General features: G+C 42.0%; 1 protein-coding gene across 7 annotated transcripts in view; it reads right to left on the bottom strand.

Moving 5' to 3' along the window:
* nav2a (neuron navigator 2a) overlaps nucleotides 1-21,130 on the bottom strand; it is a 411,462-nt gene that overhangs the window by 192,603 nt on the left and 197,729 nt on the right. Inside the window, exon 1 of one of the 7 annotated variants that reach the window (XM_069904860.1) lies at nucleotides 15,322-15,488. The exons of the other annotated variants lie outside the window; for them this stretch is intronic. The gene's annotated coding sequence lies outside the window, so the exon portion shown is untranslated. Of the gene's footprint in view, nucleotides 1-15,321; nucleotides 15,489-21,130 lie in introns of those variants that run through there. 7 annotated transcript variants of the gene reach the window in all.

Raw genomic sequence — 21,130 nt, 5'->3', positions numbered from 1 at the left:
ATTCAAGAGAAAAATGTCTGTATGTATTTTGGTCAGTATGGTTCTTAGTGTGAAAAATAAAAAAATTAATAACAAGCCAATAAACTTCAGAAACAGAAGAAACACAGAAGAGCTCCACCTCATGAACTAAATGCAGTAAAAGACATATTCTAATTTAAAATTCCCTCCAAATCAGTGCCACAGCAGGGCAAAATGGGTATGGCAGCCATATTGATACGAATAGAACATAAATTTGGTTGTGTTCACATCTTGAATGCTTTAACGTTCCCTTTGGAGGAATATTTACATTCTGCTGTTCCAGAACTTTATATATCAAGGGTTGCAATACTCATCTTAGAACACAAAACAGCAAGAAAAATGGAGGATTATGGGTGGCAGGTAGGAAACTATTAGATTGTTGCAGAGTTGGTTTACATAGGTAGGCATAACATCATGGGCTGAAGGGCCTGTACTGTGGTGCAATGTCCTATTTTCTAGGTTCCATCATACAACACAGGAACAGGACCCCTGAAAACAAAGCCAATTTAAATTTCTCCCTGCTCATGATCCATATCGCTCTATTCATGTGACTAACAGCCTCTGAAACACTACAATTGTGTCTATTTTCACCACTATCTCTTGCAGCCAGAGCAGGTACCCACCACTCTTTGTGTAAAATTTCCCCCCTTTCCCTTTAAATGCATGTCCTTCAGTACTGGGGTAAATGACTCTGCCTTCCCAGAGGCTCGTGGTTTAATAGGTTGAATGTCATCTGAAACTGGCAGCCTCATAAAGCTGGCAAATAATTCAGTTTTCATGTGGCAATGGAGATGGAGTGCCATTTATAATCTCACAGAACCCAAAGGGACAAGGGTTTTTCAGCATCCAAGGGTCTGTCAAGTAGAAATACTCAATTAAAAAAAAGATCTTTCTCTCCAAAGCACCCTTCACAAAGGCTCCTCCTCTCTGATCTCTATTCCTTACCAATCTTCTGTCGATACTTGTATATTATTACAAAATCTGGGCCCTCCACTTCTGACAACAAATCTACTGAGTGGCATCTTTTTAAAAAAACCTTTTTAAACTCCAAGTGTACTACATCCACAGGTTTGCCCTTATTTATTCTGCTGGCTGCAATTGCAAAACAAATTACAAAAGATTTGTCTTACTTGATTGCTTGCTCAGATGTCCATGTCATCTCTGCACAATCCTATTATTATTTTCAAAGTGCCCTATTACCACGTCCTTAACAATAGATTTAATAATTTTCTCTCGTTTTGCTGTCAGGATCACTGGACTGTAGTTCCTGGTGAGCACGAGCTCGCTTCCCCCTTCTTTGAATAATCTGTGAGAATTGTTTTGGAATCCTAGCCCTCATGCTGTCACTCCTCTTTTTTTTTTCACACCATAAATCACATTAGCCATGATATACACTTTTTCTTTTTCACATATATACAGTGACTTTTTCTCCCCCCCCCCTCCCTCCTCCCAAGCCACCCCCCCACCCCCCACTCTCATCCATTTTAGGTATACAATCTAGGTTGCATTAAGCCAGTCAGACAATGTTGTCATTCAACAAAAATACTCCAGAAATTCTACTGAGTCCATTCTTTTCTTTCCTTCTCCTTCCATCAACTTAGGTAATGTTTGTCCCCGGTAGGTTTTCGCTATTGTATTTAATGTAAGGCTCCCATGCTTGTTCGAATATTTCAATATTATTTCTTAAACTATATGTTATTTGCTGTCACTCCTCGATGTGAAAAAGTGCTCAAAGACGACATCTTTGCTCCGACTACACTCCCTGCAGGCTCCAGAGAGGAATAGAGGGTTTTCACTGTCACTAACCTTTATACTTTAGTTCCAAACATCATTCAAGTCAGACTTAGATGGAGTTAAACAAGAGAGTCAGCAGAAGCCATGATACATAAAATTTCAAATACAGGTCGAGTACCCCATATCTAAAGTTCCAAAAACCAAAAATATCCAAAAACCAAACATTTTTTTAGCGCCAACGTTATGTCACAAGTGTAAAAAAAATTCAACACTTGACTTCCCTATGAGGGGCTCTATCGCTCTGTTGGTGCCAGTTTGATTACTATAACAGTTATTTTTTTTAAATAAGCAAAATCTTTGCTTCTGGCTGAGAAGATGCCAAACTGATCTGGGTCCAAGTTTTCAGCATCGGCTACAGCCGGAGTTGGCCACGGCAACTACATTCTCAATATCGGGTGCAGTGCCGTCTGCATCAAAGAAGTCACCTTGGGCTCCCCGGCAGGAGTGGGGGCCATCGGCAGTGGTTGGGAAGAGTCGGAGACCAGCGGCAGAGACCAAGGGTTTTTTTTGGGTTTGTATTAAATATTATTTCTGGTTACACATATGAACTGATGCAAGTATTCTGCTGATGTGACTGTGTTGTTTTTGTTTTTTTTAATTTTTGTTCCAAAAACCAAAGAATGTCTGGTCCCAAGCATTTCGGATATGGGATACTGTACAATCATTTCAATTCCACGCCCCACTCTCATGCTGACATGACTGACCATGGCCGCATGCTGAACTGAGGCCAAATGCATAATGGAGAAACACCACCTAATATTCTTTCTGGGCAACCTTCAACCAGATGGCATCAACATCGACTCTGGTTTCCATCAGGCTCCTCACTCTCTTTCTTTTTCTATCCTTCTATCTCCTTTCCCAACTGCTTTCCCCCTCCATTCAGAGAAATATCCCCTCCCCAATCAATTCTCAGCCTTGTTCTTTTCTGCCCTTACCCATATCCACCTACTGCTTCTTGCCTGTGAGCTGGTACTCCTCCCCTGCCCCTCTCCCCCCACCATTTTATTCTCTCTGATTTTTGCTCATATCTTGATTAAGGACTCAGGCCAAAATATTGGTTACATATTTTTGCTATATAAGGAATGTCACACGACTTGCTGAGTTTCTTGAGCACTTTTGTGCATTGAAAAAAAGATTTAAATGGGTACAGGATTATTATACCTAAAATCAGGATGGCAATAACCACTGCTGGAATTCAAACAGTAAACAAAAACAATCAAAAGTGCCAACTTAGCATCATCAAATCTTAGCAACTTTGCCTCAGCTTGTCTAAAGATTACATTCTAGTTACTCAGAAGCAATTGCAGACCCCACATCAATACATCAAGCAGGAATAATCTGGAGTTTTGCAGGCTTGCCTGAACAGTCACCATGCATTTCCCATTGGAACTAATGTTACCTCTCCAGTCAGATGGTCATCTACTGTAGACTGAAGAACCACTAAGTGTAGGCTTGAACCTTTGCCCACCAACGTCGCAAATCAGGTCATCATTGGGGGGATCAGAGATGGATAAGGTGAGCAAATTTAAGTTCTTGGGAGTCACTATTTCGGATGATCTTTACAGGACCCACATACTAATAGCATTGTGAAGAAAGCAGGTCAGTGCCTCTACTTACTCAGGAGTTAGCGGTGGTTATCTGTAGATCAACAACCTATACTACCAGATCATTTGGTCAATATCAAGTTTCTTTTATACATTGTTGGATGGTGCCACATTTTCTGGATAACAATGTGGCAACAAAGACGTTATCCAATGAGGTGGATAATCCAGATGCCTGGACTGCTTAACTGGGAGCCAGAGTCCAAATTCCACCAAGGCAACTGATAACTTTAAAATTACTGATCCATTAAAAAAAATCAGAACCTTTAGCATCATCAGAGATTCTAATCATGCAGTACAGTTGGCGTAGCGATTAGCGCAACGGTCTTATCGCACCAGCGACTGGGACCAGTGTTCGAATTCTGCGCTGTCTGTAAGGAGCTTTTACAATCTCCCTGTGTCTATGTGGGTTTTCCCCAGGGACTCCAGTTTCCTCCCATCGTTTGAAATGTACCAGGGGTGCAGCTCAATAGGGTGTAATTGAGCAACACAGGCCTGTGGGTCGAAATGGCCTGTTACTGTGTTGTAGGTCCTCCTAATGTTTCCCCTAAACCTTTCACCCTAAATCCATGTCCTTTCATATTTATCCTTCCCAACATAAGTGGAAAGAGCCTACTCGCGTTTACTCTGTCGATTCCCCTCATAATTTTGTAAACCTCTATCAAATCTCTCCTCATTCTTCTATGCTCCAAGGAATAAAGTTCCAACCTGTTTAATCTTTTCTTGTAATTCAACTCCTGAAGACCTGGCAGCAACCTAGTAAATCTTCTCTGCACTCTTTCAATCTTACTGTAGCTAGGTGACCAGAACTGCACACAATACTCCAAATTTGGCCTCACCAACACTTTGAAAAACCTCACCATAACATCACAATTCCTGCATTCAATACTTTGATTTATGCAAGCCAAGATGCTAAAAGTATTCTTCACAACCTTGTTTACCTGTAACGCCACATTTAGGGAATTCTGTATCTGAATTCCCAGAATAATTTGTTCCTCCACACTCTTCTGTGCCTGAGCATTAGCTCAAAGTCTGGTTAACTGCAGAAGCTTCAAGCACCACATCTGAAGGAGGGTACATTGGCTTTTGAGTGAGAACTGTAAAGATTTACCTGAATGATGAACTGCAGATATTTACCTCAATGATACCTGAACTCCAAGGCTGTTTCGCAAAAGATAGTTTCCTCTTAAATATGATTGGTTTAAGGGATGAGTTAAAAGTTTTAAGATATTAACATAAACTGATAGGTTGTTATGTCTAAGACAAGGGGCCATGCTCTAATAATTGGAGCCAGGCTTTTCAGAAGAAAAAATAGAAAGGAATCCTGTGGAGAGTGCTGACATTTAGAACTCTTCCCACATGGCAATTGATGCTTGGTCCAATGTTAATTCTATATCTGAGGTCATTAGATTTCTGTCAATTCCAGATCACCAAGGATCTATGGGGTGGAGGTGAGGGGAGATGAAAGCAGAGATCTTTGGAGCAAGCTCACAGATCACTCCTCATTTCACCAAAGGCTGAAACAGGCTCAAGGGAATAAATGCCTGACCCTTCCGATCTTAACTTCCAACATCAAAAATTGAATCTCTGAGTTTCCAAATGGATATCTTGTGGGCTTGCATAGATGCAGCAGATGTAATAAGGAAATTAACACCCACACAGAGCTCCCTGAAATAAAATACTATTTGCTGCCTCGATATGTTTCCATAGGTTGCTCTACATCCACAATCAGCTCCACCTGGTCAATGGATAACTTGGTGATTATCAGTCATCTTCAAAAGACCATGTCCAACTTTTAAATGAAAAATGCCAGATAGAATAATTATCTTTCTTCTCTATTCCTATTGAAATTAAATAATGGGATACTACATGATATAGTTCTTAATTTGCAATGTGGCTGAACACAGGGCAAAGGAATCCAATGGACCATTCTTGATCTATAAACAATGCCACACTCAAAGGGTTAAACCTGGGAACCTGAATAGCTGAATAGTTTACATTGTGCAATAACTCCCCTGACTAAAATCACTCATCAGGATATGATTGTACCCACAACCATGATTCTGGCACCAATACTTCTGCATGGTTAATTTCAGTAGGTTCAGTTGACAACAACACACAGAATGCAAGTACTGTATAGAGTTATACTTGAAAATGGGTCCAATTGCTTCATCAACCTTATTCAACGGTGCTATCAAAAAAAGGTTTAGCTAAATAACTGTACACTCATATTGTGCATGAAGAAATTCACAAGTAATTCAAAGTCTTCAAGAAGAGGAATACAATATTGCATGATAAAGTAATTATTATTCATTCTAAAAAGTCTCGATCCTAAAACATAGAACACTGCAGCACGGTACAGGCCCTTCGGCACTCGATGTTATGCTGACCCATATATTCCTCAAAATAGTACTAAGCTCTCCATTTTCTGTCCATCCATGTGCCTATCTAAGATTCTCTGAAATGTCCCTAATGTTTCAGCTTCAACCACTATCCATGGCAAGGCATTCCAGGTACCCACCAACTCTCTGTGTAAAAAACACATACTCCTGATGTCTCCCCTAAACTTCCCTCCCTTCGCTTTGTACATATATCCTGTTACTGATCCTGCCCTAGGAAACAGGTGCTGGCTGTCCACCCTTTTTCTGCCTCTCATAATCTTATAGACCACTATTAAGTCTTCTCTCATCCTTCTATTCTCCAAAGAGAAAAGTTCCAGCTCTGCCTCATTAGACTTGTTTTCCAATCCAGGCAACATCCTGGTAAATCTCCTCTGCACCCTCTCCATAGCATACACATCCTTTCTATAATGAGGTGACCAAAATTGAACACAATACTCTTAGTGTGGTCTAACCAGAGATTTGTAGAGTTGCAACATGACCTCTCTACTCTTGAACTCAATCCCTCATTAAAGAAGCTCAGCATCCCATAGGCCTTCTTAACTATCCTATCTACCTGTGTGGTGACCTTGAGGGATGTATGGATTTGGACCCCAAGGTCTCTCTGTTCATCCACACTCTTGTAATTGACCATTAACACTGTACTCAGCCGTCTGGTTTGTCCTTCCAAAATGCATCACCTCACACTTATCTGGATTGAACTCCATCTGCCACTTTTCTGCCTAACTCTGCATCCTGTCTATATCCTTTTGTAACCTTCGACAACCTTCAACTCTATCCACAACTCTGCAAACTTACTGGTCCATCCATCCACCTCTTCATCCAGGTCATTTATTTAAAAACAATCACAAAGAGCAGGGGTCCCAGAACAGATCCTTGCATTACTCCACTAGGCACTGACCTCCAGGAAGAATACTTTCCTTCCACTACTATTCTCTGCTTTCTACCTGCAAGCCATTTTTTTTATACACACGCCAAGGTTCCACTGATCCCGTGCCTCATGACTTTCCGGATGAATTTCTTATGGGGCAAATTGTCAATAGCCCGATTAAAATTCATGTGGACCACATCAACAGCCCTACCCTCATCAATTTCTTTTGTTACCTCCTCAAAAACTTAATTAGGATTGTGAGGCACAATCTTCCTTTCACAAAGCCATGCTGACTATCCTTGAGTTGACTGTACTTCAAATGGTCATAGATCCTATCCTTAAGAATCCTTTCCAATAGTTTGCACACCATTTGTCTTCATTATATTCTTCTCCACCTTATATGTTTGTAGTGTTTCATATTTTATTTTTTATCTGCCAATTCTCTTCTTTTAGTTGTATCTTCCTTCATTGCTAATTCTTTTTCTATATTTACTATTTCCCTTTCCAACTGCTCTGTTTCCTGATTATAGTCCTTCTTCATCTTGGTTACATAACTTATTATTTGCCCTCTAATGAACGCTTTCATTGCATCCCATAGTATAAACTTATCTTTCACTGATTCCGTATTTATTTCAAAATACATTTTAATTTGTCTTTCAATGAATTCTCTAAAATCCTGCCTTTTAAGTAGCATGGAGTTTAATCTCCATCTATACATTCTTGGAGGGATGTCCTCTAACTCTATTGTCAATGTCAAGGGTGAGTGGTCCGATTATATTCTAGCTTTATATTCTGTTTTTCTTACTCTATCTTGCATACGAGCTGATAACAAAAATAGGTCTATTCTTGAGTATGTTTTATGTCTACCCGAGTAATATGAATATTCTTTTTCATTTGGGTGTTGTTTCCTCCATATATCCAAAAGTTGCATTTCTTCCATCGATTTAATTATAAATTTGGTTACTTTGTTCTTTCTGTTAATTTTTTTCCCAGTTTTGTCCATATTTGAATCCAAATTCAGGTTGAAATCCCCTCCTATTAATATGTTCCCTTGTGTATCTGCTATCTTCAAAAAGATATCTTGCATAAACTTTTGATCTTCTTCGTTAGGTGAATATACATTGAGTAGATTCCAAAACTCTGAATATATCTGACATTTTATCATTACATATCTCCCTGCTGGATCTATTATTTCCTTTTCTATTTTAATTGGCACATTTTTACTAATTAATATAGCTACTCCTCTTGCTTTTGAATTATACGACGCTGCTGTTACGTGTCCTACCCAATCTCTCTTTAATTTCTTGTGCTCCAATTCAGTTAAATGTGTTTCTTGCTCAAATGCTATATCAATTTTTTCTTTTTTCAGTAAATTTAGCAGTTTCTTCCTTTTAATTTGGTTATGTATTCCGTTAATATTTACAGTCATATAGTTCAGCGTAGCCATTTCATGCTTTGTTTATCTTCCCTTTCCGTTTCTCCATCATCACCTTTCCTTCTTATCCATTTCTGCTTTCTTGTTTTGAACACTTTATAAGACAACATTTCTAAAACATCAAACATTTTCCTTATTCTCCTATTTAAAACTTCATTAACCCCATTCTCCCCTCCCCTTCCTGAGTTGCCCTTTATCCCTTGTCGGGCAACCACATCTCCCCTCTCCATTTGGATTTGCGAATTCACTCGCAAACGTCAACTGATTTTGTAGTGACCATAACTCCTCCCCACCCAGCCCCCCCCAGAAAAGATTTCAATTTTCATATGTAACAAAGGTCACTCTTTTAATTCCCTCTTCCCTTATTCCCTTTCCCTCCCTTATTAATTCTTGTCTATACTCTATATATTTTCCTCTAAATACGGATACATTCATGTATACACACTATATATATACACACATATACCCCTTTACACACATACATATAGTTCGTGGTCATTTTTACTCTCATTACATGTCTTCATCTCTCTGCTTGTTTTGTAGTTGTAGTGCAAATTTCCTTGCTTCCTCTGGATCTGAGAATAGTCTGTTTTGTTGCCCTGGAATAACTATTTTAAGTACCGCTGGGTACTTTAACATAAATTTGTATCCTTTTTTCCATAAGATCGTTTTTGGTGTATTGAACTCCTTCCTCTTCTTCAGGAGTTCAAAACTTATGTCTGGATAGAAAATTTTTTTTTGACCTTTATATTCCAGTGGCTTTTTGTCTTCTCTTACTTTCTTCATTGCTTTCTCCAATATATTTTCTCTTGTTGTATATCTTAAGAATTTTACTAAAATGAATCTTGGTTTTTGCTGCGGTTGTGGTTTCGGGGCTAAAGTTCTATGTGCCCTCTCTATTTCCATTTCTTCCTGTAATTCTGGTCTTCCTAGGACCCTGGGGATCCAATTTTTTTATAAATTCTCTCATATTCTTGTCTTCTTCATCTTCCTTAAGGCCCACTATCTTTATATTATTTCTTATATTATAGTTTTCTATTATATCTATCTTCTGAGCTAACAGCTCATGTGCCTCTTTAACTTTTTTATTAGATTCTTCTAATTTCTCTTTTAATTCCTCTACTTCCATTTCTACAATTGTTTCTCATTCTTCCATATTTTCCACTCTTTTTCCTATCTCTGACATGGCCATTTCTATTTTATTCATTTTTTCTTCTGCATTCTTAATTCTTCTTTTTATCTCATTAAATTCTTGTAATTGCCATTCTTTCACTGATTCCATATATTCTTTAAAAAAAGATACATCCATTGTCTTGCCTTTCTCTTCTTCTTCCACTTCTTTCTGTTCTTCTTCTTCTTCTTCTTCTTCCTCTGGATTGACCATCTGTTGTTTCCTTGTTTTCTTTTTACCCTCTTCTTTCTTGTTGTCGTTATTGTCTGTGTTCTGCACCTGCTGCTGTGCTGCAGGTGTCTCTCTCAGCTGTGGAGAACGACTCCGCAGCTGTTCCCCCCTCCCGTCAGTGTGTTTTTTTTCATGCGCACTTTTACTCGGCTCTGCGAGCCATTTTTTATAGTCCCGAGCCCGGGACTTCCACTGACCTGAGGGAGCGGGCTTCTCTCTCCGCGGCGGGCCTCTTCAGACAGGTAAGGCCTTCACCTTCTTCTTCCGACATTCTTTCTTCCTCTTTTCTTCCCATTGTTTTCGACTTTTCTCTCTTCGCTGTCATTTTCTTCTCACCTTTATTTTTACTTTATTATAAATTTTAATCTTGTACCTTTGTGCTTTGTGTGTTTTTTTTAAACTTTTCTGGAGAGGGCTGGAATTCCCTGACCGGCCACTACTCCATCACGTGACTCCCCCAGTTTGCACACCATTGACATAAGACTCACTGGTCTAGAATTCCCAGGATTTTCCCTATTACCTTTTTTAAACAAGGGGACTATATCTGCCATTTTTCAATCCTCTGGCACCTCCTCTGCGGCTGAATAAGACTCAAAGATTGTAGCTACTGCCCCAGCTATCTCTTCTCTCACTTCCCACAGCAATCTGGGGTATATTGTGTTCGGCCTAGGGGATTTACCAATCTTGATGTTTTTAAGAAGATCCAACACTTCTTCTTGCCAGCACACAAGCCTATTCTATTCCAACCTCACTCTGATCAAGGTCTTCTCCTCATGTAAATACTGAAGCATTCAGTTAAGATCTCCCCAAACTCCTCTGCCTCCAGGCACAAGTTGCCTCCTTTATCCCTTAGCAGCCCCACCTTCATTCTTGTCATCCTTCTGTTCTTCATATATGCATAGAACGCCTTGGGGTTCTCCTTCATCCAACATTCCAAGGCCTTCTCATGCCCCCTTCGAGCTCTCCCAAGTTCTTTTTTAAGATCCTTCCTGGCTACCATAAACTTCTCAAGAGCTCTCCCTGTTTCCTGCTTCCTAGATCTAATACACTGTATACTTCTTTCTTCCTCTTGACCAGTTGCCTTAACTGTTTCATCAGCCACGATTCTCTTTTCCTACCATCTTTTCCCTGTCCCAATGGGACAAACCTATCCTAAACACAGTACAAGTGGTCCCAAAACTTCTTCCATATTACTTCTATACTTTCACCCATGAACATCTGTTTCCAATTTACTCTCGGTAGCTCCTGCCTCATCCATTCATAATTAGCCCTTCCCTCAGTGAAGCATTTTCACATTTTGTTTGTTTTTTATCCTTTTCCATAGTTATGTTGTAGCTCAGGGAGCTGTGGTCACTCTCAACAAAATGCTGCCCCACCGAGAGGTCTGCCACCTGACCAGGTTCATTACCCAGAACTAGATCCAGTACGGCCTCTCCTCTCATTGGCCAGTCTACATGCAGAGTCAGAAATCTTCCTTGAACATACTTGACAAATTCAGCCCCATCCATCCCTCTTGCAGTCAGGAGGTGCCATCAATATTAGGGAAGATGAAATTACCCATAATTATAACTCTGTATTCCCCGCACCATTCCCAAATCTACCTGCTTATCTGCTCCTTGGTGTCCTGAGAGCCATTTTGGAGCCCATAGATTGCTCCCTTCTGACTTCCACTCACACTGACTCAGTGGACACTCCCTCTGCATCCTGCTCATCTAAATGTGCTCCACAGCCTGTAGCTTCAGGGATCTACTTGTACTGACGGAATTTACCCTGCCTGAAGGTGTGTGCAGAAGAATATTGCACAATTGTATCAATTACTCATTGCTCAAATCACCAGGCACGAATCATGCAGGAACATGCACGTGGAGGTAGAACCACCAGGAACACTTTTCTTCTACACTTAAAGCAGGAAACTAGGCTATTTCACAATTCCTTTTCTATTTTTCCCTCTCACATCTCCAAATTCTCATCAGCTTTACACGAGGTTCTGAACAAGAGATGATTTTTGAGCATTGTCAGTGACGATTTCTTGAATGGGTGAAAGGCTGGATATCCTATGACCAGTGACTCTCCTCTGTGACTCACAAACCCTTTGCACTATCTGCAGGGCAATGGTCCAGGATGCAATAGAATACTCTGCTTCCCTGCAGCTCTGACAACACTCAGAAACATGATACCATCCAGCATAAAGTAGCCCCCTTGAATATTGTGCTCAACTCTAATCTATCACTGCCTCCATCAATAGTACGGTGGTTGAATTATGTGTGCTATCTACAAAGTGCACAGCCAAGGCTTCAACAACAGCAATTTCTAATTCCTCAATTTCTACCACCAGGGAGGACCAGAAATGGTTTAAGTACTGGTACTCCTCACCCATTTGATCCCAGGCATTGTAGCAATCCAACGTGAAATGGCCAAAGCCAAGAGTTAATTACATTCAGATGTTTAAAAATTAATTTATGGAATATGAATGTCATAGTCTTCCCATGACATTCATATTCCATAAATTAATTAAAACAAATCTGAATGTGAAACGCACATGAAATGGAAAGGCAGTAACAAAAATGCCAGATGCTAGAAACAAGAAGTCTCTATTCAGTGGTTCTCAATCTTTTTCTTTCCACTCCCATCCCACTTTAAGTAATCCCTATGCCATTGGTGCTCTGTGATTAGTAAGGGATTGCTTAAAGTGGGATGGGAGTTGGAAGGGAAGGTTGAGAACCACTGCTCTAGACCCAATAGTTACTGAAATATTTTGCTTGAGAAAACTTGTCATTGGCCCATTTCCTTTGGAGTTATGAAACCATGCACATAACGAGTCAATGAGGTGCAATTAAAACAGTGGTTTTCAAACTTTTTCTTTACACCCACATCCCACCTTAAGCAATCCCTTACTAATCACAGAGCACCTATGGCAGAGGGAGTACTTGAAGTGGTATGTGAGTGGAAAGAAAAGGGTTGTGAACCACTGTTCCAGATACTGGAGTCTTCAGTAAACAAAGAGGTCAGTGGATCAGGCAGCATCCATGGGCAGACAGCTTCCAGTCTGGACCTTCTTTCAAGACTTAAGTAAAAAGGTGATGATGTTATGTATATGAAGGAGAAAAGAAGCTGTGGAGGTGGCAAGAGGCGATAGGGCACTGGACAGGTGGGAGAGGGTTAGAGGGAGAGACCAGAGGGAAGGTTAGAAAGAAAAGTATAAAGATGGAAAAGTGGACTCAGGTGAAGATAGGGTTACCTAAAATTAGAAAGAATAATGATCATGAACTTAGGTTCCAGGCTGTCCAGGAGAAATATGATATGTTGTTCTTCAAGTTTACGTTCGATCTCACCCCTGATGACGGTTGAGGGCAAGGACAGACATTCTGTGTCAGAATGGTTGGGGGAGTGTTGAAATGGTCGGCTGCAGGAAGTTCGAGCTTAGACCCACAAGCAGAGCATAGGTGTTTGGTGCAGTGGTCACCCAATCAATGTTTGGTCTCACTGATTCAGAGGATACATCAAGTACACTGAAAACAATAGATTATGTTCGATGATGTGCATGTGTGAAAAAGGCGGCACTGCCGGAGCTATTGTAACAGCAGTGCTGCTACTGGTGTGGACCCAGGAGAGCGGAGAGCAGAGATACAGCACTGCTCCACAAGATCTTACTGCCTGACTACTCTGTACAGGCTTTAAACTGCCTGTTAAAGGAACTGACTTTTTTTTAAAACAAACCCTGAAACCACAGAGTCTGTACTCAAAATGGTGACAGAGGGGTTGTAGACTCTGGGGGAATAGTGGACCGGATCTCCCCCCCACCCCCACCCCCAGTGAGAAGGAGAAGCATAGGAGACGAATCTACAGGACAGTAATCATGGCCATGGACTAGCAAGGGACTCAGGGGGCTGAAGAACCTACAGAGTCTACAGGCAGTTGGCAATGCGGCTGAAGAACTCACACAGGCTGCGGACTGCTGGAGACTGGCTCATGGGAACCAGGTATCGAAACTGGGATTCGAAAGGGGGCTGATGGCAAGAAGGGCGTTGGATGCTGAAGGTGTCCTGATCGTATTGGTAGTTTGGATCTGGAGAGCAGGCTGCCAATGGTTTGAACAGGAGTCTGTGCAACTGCAGAGACTGCAGGAGAGCTGGAGGCAAATCAATGGACACTCAGTAGGCCCTTTTATAGAGAAAAAAAATTGTGACCGTAAAGGTGGATATTCTCTGCCCTCACATCATTGAATCTACCTCCATAAATCCTCCGCGCATGGCTCCAAGACGCCGAATCCGATCCTTCGTCAGGCCGTTCGCACAATGGAGCGGAGCGCTTCGCTTCACTCCATAAGTGTACTGCCGCTGCAAACGGCAGCGATCCAGGACCCAGTCATTGCAGCAGTAACACCACCTAAGTGCTGGAGGTCAGAGTCCCTCGGCTTGCCGGAGGGGCAGCGCCGGGCAGAAGGAGGATCAATGGCCATCTTCGTTACCCATAACCCCCCCCCCCCCATGCAGTAGGTAACGAAGACGGCCTTTGCTCACCGCATATATATGCTATCATTTTGACGGGCGACGCCTCGGCATGTCGCCCTGCCTCCGTCAGCTCTGGAGGACACAACCAGGCGCCGCTCTTCTTAAAAGTGATGATGCAGCAGCCTTTTAGGCCTCTCTATCTAAAGGCAAGTGCCTCAAAGCGATCCCCTCCATTAAAAACACCTAGTGTCTCTGAAGAGACTTTCTTTTGCTTGCCAGACAATGCTCATGATGTCTCTTTGTTTGCCTTATGGCAGACAAAAGTTGGAGTATATCATGTATATTACATTTTTATGTATAATTACATGAAATATGTGAGCAGCATTATTGGCACAGTGATTAGTGCAACGCCATTACAGCGCCGGCGATCGAATCCCACGCTGGCTATAAGGAGCTGGTACATTCTCCCGTGTTAGTGTGGGTTTCTTCCAGGTGCTCCGATTTCCTCCCACCATTCGAAACGTACAGGGGGTTGTCGGCTAATTGGGTGTAATTGCGCGGCACGGGCTCATGGGCCAAAATGGCCCATTATTGGGATGTATTTCTAAACAAGAGGAACTTTGAACCTTTAAAGCTCTTGCCTCACCTGTAAGGTCTGTTTGAGGCCCTGGATGGAGATGAGGGGGGAGATGTGGGGTCAAGTTTTGCATTTCCTGTAGTTATAACAGGAAGTGGCTTCGTGGCTATCCCAGAGTCCTGACTAAAATTCCAGTCTCAACCCCATTTCCAGAAACATAATATTCAAGACTAAATTTCCTTCACATTTTTGGGATCTTGCTGTATATTAGCAAGCTGCTATTCTCTGTGGAACTGCAAGTTGAAAGGTAATTCACTCCCTGTGAAGTACTTGGAACTTAGCAGGGATTTAAATGTCCTTGAGAGACACAAGTTCTTTTTTTCACTTGGGGACAAGGCAGGGCAATTGAAGGCATACCACAGTGCTATTCATTGCCTGGGGAGAAAATTAGGAATAAAACAAATAAAAAAAATTTGGCAAACTTTCCAGATTCAGAGAAGCAAATAATTACATGAACAATCATGTGGAAATCATCACAGTGAGATATTTTGAGACGTGCACCACAAGCTTGAAAGCCTCTCATAATGAACAAGATTCAGAGATGCAGTTATGCTCAGCTCTGCTATCTTGGCTTTAATTATCCTCCAGCAGTACTGCCAATCAGAGTGTGCAGTAGTACACAGCACAAACCTAACTTGTTAATGGCACAAGCCTGATCTTTCAGCCTCATGTGCAAAGCTTCAAAGAGAACCGTAAAGTTTACGGCGACATACCTCGGGTGGTGAATTCATTCATGAGGTGGCCACAGAACACCGACTTCCGTCACTGAAGAGCAGTTGTGAGCATTGACTCCAGCAATTGGTTATCTCGGAAATGAGCTGACTAAATCGAGTTAATGAGTGCTGGAATCCACGCATAGCTGGGATGCAGCTCCCTGTGACTAAAGGCCTCCCTCTGACAATGCCACAAGCCTGACTTCCCCAACTTCACAGGCACACTGCCTTTCGTGCCTGACAGACTGTTCCCAGTGGATTGAGAAGCAAGTTTCTATCTGTAATCACACGCAGAGGCAGGTGACCTCAGGGAGGGGTGTACATGTGCAATCATCAGTATTGTTTTTCAAAGAAAGTTGCAATCTAAATCATTCCCTTTCTCCGTTAAAAGCGAGCAGACATAGACATTTAATAGCTATACAAAATCATGAGCACATCTGACATTTTTTTTGTTTCTAAAACCACTTTTGTGCAAGAGAGTTGTGGTGATTGCAAGACATCTGACTAAAGACGAACTTCTACATCGACAAAAACTTGGAATATCATGCAAGCATAAATACTGCATTGGAACACATAAAAATAGCTTCTCAAATTTTAAAATGACATTACATTTTAAAACAAAATTTTTTTTTCAAAAATAAAACTCTCAAAGTTTGTTTGAGCTAAAACGTATGAATCAATTCTTTTCTTTGGCTTGGCTTCGCGGACGAAGATTTATGGAGGGGGTAAAAAGTCCACGTCAGCTGCAGGCTCGTTTGTGGCTGACCAGTCCGATGCGGGACAGGCAGACACGATTGCAGCGGTTGCAAGGGAAAATTGGTTGGTTGGGGTTGGGTGTTGGGTTTTTCCTCCTTTGCCTTTTGTCAGTGAGGTGGGCTCTGCGGTCTTCTTCAAAGGAGGCTGCTGCCCGCCAAACTGTGAGGCGCCAAGATGCACGGTTTGAGGCGTTATCAGCCCACTGGCGGTGGTCAATGTGGCAGGCACCAAGAGATTTCTTTAGGCAGTCCTTGTACCTTTTCTTTGGTGCACCTCTGTCACGGTGGCCAGTGGAGAGCTCGCCATATAATACGATCTTGGGAAGGCGATGGTCCTCCATTCTGGAGACGTGACCCATCCAGCGCAGCTGGATCTTCAGCAGCGTGGACTCGATGCTGTCGACCTCTGCCATCTCGAGTACCTCGACGTTAGGGGTGTGAGCGCTCCAATGGATGTTGAGGATGGAGCGGAGACAACGCTGGTGGAAGCGTTCTAGGAGCCGTAGGTGGTGCCGGTAGAGGACCCATGATTCGGAGCCGAACAGGAGTGTGGGTATGACAACGGCTCTGTATACGCTTATCTTTGTGAGGTTTTTCAGTTGGTTGTTTTTCCAGACTCTTTTGTGTAGTCTTCCAAAGGCGCTATTTGCCTTGGCGAGTCTGTTGTCTATCTCATTGTCGATCCTTGCATCTGATGAAATGGTGCAGCCGAGATAGGTAAACTGGTTGACCGTTTTGAGTTTTGTGTGCCCGATGGAGATGTGGGGGGGCTGGAAGTCATGGTGGGGAGCTGGCTGATGGAGGACCTCAGTTTTCTTCAGGCTGACTTCCAGGCCAAACATTTTGGCAGTTTCCGCAAAGCAGGACGTCAAGCGCTGAAGAGCTGGCTCTGAATGGGCAACTAAAGCGGCATCATCTGCAAAGAGTAGTTCACGGACAAGTTTCTCTTGTGTCTTGGTGTGAGCTTGCAGGCGCCTCAGATTGAAGAGACTGCCATCCGTGCGGTACCGGATGTAAACAGCGTCTTCATTGTTGGGGTCTTTCATGGCTTGGTTCAGCATCATGCTGAAGAAGATTGAAAAGAGGGTTGGTGCGAGAACACAGCCTTGCTTCACGCCATTGTTAATGGAGAAGGGTTCAGAGAGCTCATTGCTGTATCTGACCCGACCTTGTTGGTTTTCGTGCAGGGGAATCACGTTGCTCTCCATTGCAGGCAAAATCTTCGCTAGGATTCTACTAAATAGAATAATACCTAGTGTCGCTGAGAATATTCTCCCAGAATCACAGTGCGGCTTTCGCGCTAACAGAGGAACCACTGACATGGTCTTTGCCCTCAGACAGCTCCAAGAAAAGTGTAGAGAACAAAACAAAGGACTCTACATCACCTTTGTTGACCTCACCAAAGCCTTCGACACCGTGAGCAGGAAAGGGCTTTGGCAAATACTAGAGCGCATCGGATGTCCCCCAAAGTTCCTCAACATGATTATCCAACTGCACGAAAACCAACAATGAATCAATTACAGGTTACCTTAATAGCTGTTGGACAAACGCAGTAATACGAAAGCTACATGCTCAAAATATTCCTTTACTTCCCGCTGCTACTGTAACAAATCACTGCCAAAGAAGCTCATTTCATGCCTCTGTCCTTGGATACAACTCTCCAACCAAATTAAACTAGAAAAGCCCCTCAGGTGCTCCCTTGCTCCACATTGCTTTGTGAGGGGTTATCAATGCTTGAATTGAACATTCCAGCCCCCTTCCCAAATAAATCCCAACTGCATGCCCCCCTCCCTCACCTCTAGTTTCTACGATATCTCATCACCTCTGTTTAACTCTTCAGTAATCAGCCCCTGTATTGTCAAGAATGTTATCAATCAATTATTAAATGGTGGGAGCAAAGAATGACCTTTTGCCAAATCTTTCCCAAGGCCAATATCTGTGGTGCTTCTCAAGCCAAAAGCTGACCATACTAATGGCTTTAAAATGTAACAGGGTATAATCACTTGGAGATCAAGTAAACAAGAAAATCTTCTGAGATCAGTTGCAAGTTTTCTGATTAAATGGAGAATAAAGTGTGAACTGCTTTTGAATGTTTCAGGGTAAAGCAGAATACTGAACCAGTGTGTCTGTCTGATTTACTCTGTAGCCCTGCCCTGTAACTGATCCCTTTTTTCCCTCTAATGAGGTCTGTTTTTCACGTTGCCTGCTGGGTAAAGGATGACACCAGAGGGAGACAATTAGTCTCAGTACCAATGCTCTAATTCAAGTCTGGTTCACAGTGTCTTTGATGCAAATGAAGGAAATCCCATCTTCGGTCTTTTTTCTTTACAAAAAAGTGTAAGCTTATTCTCCATGTTCCAGAAAATTAAATTGTGTCCAAAATGGAAAAAAGAATTATACTTCAGAGTTGAAGCCTTGGCCGATTACTCTCGCTCCCTCACTGCCTCCACCCCAGTTTTATAATAACTGCTGCGTTTCTCATCTGCATTCCATTAACAAGAACAGGGAGTTTACTGATGATTTTAGGAAGGAGAAGCTGAGAGACCACACACCCGTCGGCATTGATGGGTCAGAAGTGAAAAGGGGCAGAGCCTTCAAGTTCCTGGGACACACAAATCAGAAGACCTTTCCTGGAGTCAGCACATTGAGGCAAGGGTGAAGATGGCTGACCGAGGCCTCAACTTTCCAAGGAGTCTGAAGAGATTTGGCATGTCCTTGAATACTCTGTCAAACTTCTGCAGGTGCACTGTGGAAAGTATACTGACAGGTTGCAACACAGGCTGGATTGGCAAAAGGGGCTCAGGATATTTGACTTGGGTGCAGATTGGAATGGGTGACATAAAAAAATGCAAGACGTAAAAAAATCTTTTTGTTTCCGCAACAAACTAAATTTAAAGAATGTTTAAAGTTACAAATGAGTGAAGCAATTTTAGAGAAACCGATTACACTGATTAAGGGTTCTTGAATGAAGCGGCATTACAGCATTCATGACTGGAACTAGAGTGATATCTCTTTGGGTTAGATAATATGTGAAAGAGAAAGGTCATATAAACTATGATGGAAGAGGGTGGTTGAAAGTGATTGCAACCTCTGCTCGTGGGTGGGATAAAAGTACACTGATTTTCTGGTGCATGGCATTGTCTTTGGAACTGAACTCAGAGCATGATCATTACAGATGTCCACTCAGCGTGCTCAGATTCATATCTACATCTATCCTATTTCCTTTTAACATGACAATTTACTGTGCAATTTACAACTTCCTAAATAATCCCAGAAGCTTTTACATTAGCTGTAAATCTCCCATGAAGGAATATTAATTATCAGATCCCTTGGGAAACCTCTCTATGTTGCCTTCATTGTTAAATCAATTCAATGAGTATTGAATTTCCAGAATATTTGCCAATTACATACTGTGTTTCTATTCCGCTTCTAATAATGCACTCTGCCACAATGCCCTTTATATTCTTTTTGGTTTTCTCTTCACTGAATGAATCCACAGAAGTGTTTGCAGGATGTACGTGCACCAATCCTCGGAAGGGGAAAGGACACGTTGACGTGGTGAGTCATTTATGGAGGCACGAAGCCCAACAAGAAGTCATGTCGGGTCTGTACAAACTACTGCTTTGGCTGCAAGAGGAGAATAGCATCCAGGTCAGATTGCCCCATTTTAAGGAACACAAATAAAGGAGTCGGAGAGGGTGCAGAAAAGAACCAGGGATGGAAATATCATCTGGTGAGTTTAGCGTTGTTTTCCTTGGGGCAGTGGAGGCAGAGAGGAGATTTAATAGGGATGGTCAAGGATACAACAGGGTTAGACAGGGTAGATATGAGTCTTGTACAAAGACTGGGGATACAAATATAAATGACTGGGCTGAACAGAAAAAGGGAGTGAACAAACATTTTCCACTCAGACAGTTGTTATGATTGAAAAATGTCTGTAAGAGGGCTGGAAGATGACAATGCTTTTAGAAAAAAATTGGACGGGGAATTGGGACTAACAGGTTTGCCGTCCTTATAATAGCACAATGAGTTGAGCGGCCTCCTGTGCTGGAACAATGCTTTGATTCAGTACAAAGGTCCTATCCTAAATAACTGAGCAGTTCAGTATATCAAGTGATGTGGTTTTACATGGTTCACTGAGGTCCAGGTTTGATCACATAGCTCTAGTCAATTAATCATATTCAGACAGAGCAGCGGTAGGGCAGGAGGCTGAATATTGGCCACACTTTCTGCTCCTCTGATCACAGCCCATTGATCGAGCTGCAACTGTGTGCAACAGACCGTGTAACACAGTGGAGGTTCACACAGAAGAATGGCTCCTTCAGCAAATTACTGGGACAACAACTGAATATCCCTGAGACAAACAGCAAACTGCACGACACTTTCAGTGGTGTTGGACAAGGTCCATAAAAGAGACCATCATAAAAACCACCCTGTGGATATAGGAGGGCTCAGAATGTGTCTGCAGTCGAGTCTTGGCTCTATCTCTTCGTATTGGCTCAACCTTACTGATCCAGCAACACATGTTGTCAAGCATTAAATTAATATGTTTCTTCAGAGGACTGGTTAATTCAAGCACAGAATAAAACCAATTTTCCCCTTATAGTATTGCAGTAAAAGTGCAGTGCTGATGGCATAGCTTTGCTGGATCCAACCTGTGATTCACTGCTCTTGACAGGAAAGTACTGCTTTGAAGAGGTGACCTGGGGCTGCCAAGTTTATGTTCCCATGACCTGGAACAACATTGCTGAATAATAAATAAACCCTACTTTTTTTGGGTTCTAACACTTTCAGCTCATGTTAGTGCAAGCTGTCTTACAGAGTGATTCTTTGGTGAAATGAGATAAAGAAGTAAATTCAGAATGAAGCTCCATGTTTCATTCCAATATTGGGCAACGTGAAGTTACCTGTTTGTGCAATCATAGTCATTTAAAGTATTCTCTATATTTTAGGATGGAGCACGAGGTCAAGGGAAAGGAATGTGCTGATGCGCAGAGGTTGGTATTTAAATTCAGAGGTGAAAAGATCAAATGAAGAGAATGAGAATGAGAATA

The sequence above is a fragment of the Narcine bancroftii genome, chromosome 1 (assembly GCF_036971445.1).
Source record: "Narcine bancroftii isolate sNarBan1 chromosome 1, sNarBan1.hap1, whole genome shotgun sequence".
NCBI classification, from domain to species: Eukaryota; Metazoa; Chordata; class Chondrichthyes; order Torpediniformes; family Narcinidae; genus Narcine; species Narcine bancroftii.
Note: the sequence above shows the minus strand (reverse complement) of the source record. Positions and strands in the feature narration are given on the sequence as shown.